Source organism: Gopherus evgoodei, chromosome 6 (genome assembly GCF_007399415.2).
Source record: "Gopherus evgoodei ecotype Sinaloan lineage chromosome 6, rGopEvg1_v1.p, whole genome shotgun sequence".
Classification (NCBI taxonomy): domain Eukaryota; kingdom Metazoa; phylum Chordata; order Testudines; family Testudinidae; genus Gopherus; species Gopherus evgoodei.
Genome location: NC_044327.1, coordinates 111,863,489 through 111,867,513, shown reverse-complemented (window position 1 = coordinate 111,867,513; position 4,025 = coordinate 111,863,489).

Below are 4,025 nucleotides of genomic sequence, written 5' to 3'. Positions count from 1 at the left end.
TATGAAATCCACAACCTATCACAAATTAAGCAGATTTAACATGAGCATGTGACTTGCCCATGTGACCCAAAACTCCATCTTGTTACCTGTAATTTTCCTCAAACTAGAACAATAGGTTTCCTTCCACATGGCAGAAATTATAAATGGCCCTGGAAACATCTCCACATTGCCTCTTACCTGCTCTAACCTCTGGACTATGAACTTTTACTAATGGGAGCATTCTAACCAAGCAACTGAGGACCTTCCAAATCATTTGGAAGCAACCAGAAACTTGACTTAAGCCAGCAGTTTATTCCATCACTGCAATAAGCCTGATCCAAGAACTTTGCAATGAATGTACGTATTTGATTCCTTTAACCAATTTTAACTCTCACTTTTCTTTCTTTCTTTTTAAAAATAAGCCTTTAGATGCTAAAGGATTGGCAACAGTGTAATTATTAAGTAAGATTCTGAGTTATATATTGACCTGGTATGTGGCTGGTCCTTTGGGATCAAAATAACTCTTTGTGTGATTAAATTGGTTTTAAATAACCACTCATCATTAAGTCTAGTGTCAGGTGAAAATTTAAACACATTTCTGTAACCGTAAATTGGCACAATAATGGAAGATCTACTCAACAGTGTTTAATTCATGATATCTAAGTCATACATTTATCTTTCCTGTGATTGTTGCTTGAAAATACACCTTTTTAACTGATCGGATACTTATTAGCTCTTTGCTGGACACAGGCCATGGGGCATTAGACAGCAAATAAGAGTAGTTCCTTAAAAATCAAACGTTTCCCCTCCCCTCTCTATCCCTATTGCACTCCCCCCAAAAACTAACTTGGCACACATTTTGGTGCAGAGGGTAAAACATTTTACAGAACTCCTCAAATTAGGTATTAAAAATCAGTGAGAGGGAAACAAATAATAGAAAAATGTTTCATTGCGACCTTTCCTTGGGTTAAGATTGTTCTTCTATTGTATTCTAATCAGCATCACAGAGGCCCTGTTTAACTCTGATCTCCAAAGGATCTCAGAGAAGGATAAAAGCCACGATCTAAACTTCTGATGCCACTGAAGAATATTCATAATAAGCTAGTGAACACAACAATTACGGCATACAGCAGAATGGTGATCTTGGCAACGAGATCTAGTCTAAACCCAAATACAGTACACTGTGCATGACTTACCTCATATTTCCAGGTGAAAAGTCACAAGGAGGCATTTTTGCTTGCATGGAGAAAGAGCTTTTCAATTCCTGCTGTCTAAGTGTATCTAATAAAATACAGTGGATTAGGAGGATTATCACAACATCTCAAAGCACACATCTGAAACAAACTTTCTTTGAACATTTGTTTTGTGCAACAATATAAGTGAGGACCAAGGTAGTTATATTTTCCTCTGAGAGATTTCATTCAAGGAGAAATGTATTAACATTTGTGTTTTTTGTAAAGCTGAAACATAGATTATTAAACTTATATTTTTCCCCCTTAGTATTTATCTTCTAAAACACAGAACTCCTCCAGATAGCCATTGGCGACTTTGATTTTCTTTGCCATTAACCATCAAAATACTTTCTTCTACAGACTACCATTAGAGTTTTTGATTTTTTAATCAAAATTCTGAAAACATTAAGCCATTACATTTTTATTTGATAAACTGGAAAATACATAGACTACCTTCAGAGAATTTTAGTTTTAAAAATGTTCCCCTTGCAGTCCTAACATTATCATTGAGGTGGGTTTTAGTTTTGTCTTTTAAGAAACTAAAGATTTCTAATGAGCTACGTTTTTACACATCAAAATGAAGAATCTAACTTTCATAGAAATTAACTTTCTGGAAGTAAATAAGAAAATTATACTTGTGGTTACTTTCCTTAAGACCAAAATAGAATCAGCTAGTGAAGGACTGACAATATGAATAAATAAGATTGACTGACTGACCACAAAAATCTTCCTTATTGTAAGTGTCAGAGTCAGCCACTGGGTTAATCTAGTTATAAAGCAGAGGTCCCCAAACTGTGGTGAGTGCCCCCTCCCTCAAGCAGAACATTTGAGGGGCTCAATAGGGCCCAGGCCAGCCCCTAAAGGAGGTAGGGAGGGAGCACCACCCAGCCCCCCTCTGCCCCCAGCTCCACTCCAGCACCAGCCTAGGCCCCTGGCTCCCAACTGGAGCTCAGCCTCCAGCTCTGGCCGAGCCCCTGACCACAACTCCCGGGGGTAGGGGGTGGCAAATAGATTCCATTGCTGGTAAGGTGGGACGGTGCAACAGGAAAAAGTTTGAGGATCACTGTTATTAAGTGATCATATACAATAGTTTTTTCATATGATGTCCTTGCATCCCAGGAACATCTTTTCGCACAGCTAAGCTGAGTTTTTTTTATTTAAAAAAAAAGATGTAATAAAACTACAAACTGTTTGTTCAAAACTAATTCCAAGTAGAATTTGCTTGCCAGGAACCAATGACCTCATGGAAGAACTGTGTCATGTTATCACTAGTGTTTAGAGTCAATAGAAATGTTATATAAATCACTGGCAACTTTGTTCTTTGGCAGAAAATGACAGTTAATAACACTGGCACATTATTTCACAATAAACACTATCAGAACACCAAGTATATAGAAAAAAATCCTGCATTCTGAGAAATATAAATATGTTGCACTTGAGTCAGAAGCCAACACTGGCAATTACCTGTACATATTTTTAAAGGGGTACTTTTGTAGGACTGTTTTCAAATCTTAACAAAAAAGTCACCACAGAAACCTTTTTTCTGTGTGACCTCTGATGACATTTACATTGTCACAGAGCAGTGGGATTATTTGGTCCCAGGCAACGTTTCACAGAATATCAGGTTGGAAGGGACCTCAGGAGACCATCTAGTCCAACCCCCTGCTCAAAGCAGGACCAATCCCCAGACAGATTTTTACCCTAGTTCCCTAAGTGGCCCCCTCAAGGATTGAACTCACAACCCTGGGTTTAACAGGCCAATGCTCAAACCCTTTTCTAGGGTGCAGCTAGGTAAGTAGCTATTGTTAGTTGGCGCCTAGAAGGAAAGGGATTGAAAAAGTAAGTGTTTCATTTATGGTAACGAGGCTGGAAATTGTAACGCAGAACTTCTACCTGGAGTTAGTCTGCAGGCTTGACAAACGCCCCCCGCCGAGGCTGGGGGTAGCAATTTAAAGTTCACAGGGACGTAGAGACTAAAACACATTTCAAGCCAGCGGATCTTTAGCCACCACGGACAGAGCCGGAGCCCTGCGAGCTCCACGCGGATGGCTCCCGAGCCCGCAGACCCGCTCCTCCACGGGAAAATGTGGAGCCACGCACCAGAGAGCAGCCGGCGGCTGGGGCCAGGGCTGTGAACCGGCTGCAGGCCGGGGGCTCTCGCCACGCTCCGGAGGCGGCCCCGGACGGGGTTGGGATGGGCGGAGCCAGCCCCAGCGCCCCGCTCGCTCGGGCAGGAGCAGCGCGGCCCAGGGGCGCAGCGGCTGGGCGCAGGACCGGGCCCGGCAGGCAGCGCGGCCGCCCTACACCGGCAGATCCGGGCCAGGGTTAGCAGCTCCCAACGCTCACCCCCCCCTTACCGCTCCCGGGGAGTCGCCTCCTGCCCCCCGCCCAGAGCGGGCCGAGCCGCCCGAGCGCCCTGGCCATGCTCGGGGTAGTGGGGGTCCCGGCCCAAAGCCCCCAGCGAAGCCTGAACTTTGCTGTGGGATGGGCCGGGCCAAACCCCCGCAATGCGGGCAGCTGAGGCGCCTGCTCACGTCCCGACCCATTTTTACTCACTCCGCCCCTGCCCGCCTCTTATCCCCAGTGGCCTCATTTCCTAGCGCCTCTGTCCCCACCACCAGCCCGTTTCCTCCATCTACCTGTCCCTCTGCTCCCGCCCCCACTTCATAGCCCTTCAGCCCACCTCCTGCCCCTCTGTGCCACCGATCTGCTCCTGCCTCCACTTTCCCTTCCCCACCCCACTGCCCACTCCTCTTGCCTTCTCCATACAATCTGTCTGAAACCCGCTCCCACACCCCTCCATCAAACAGTCCA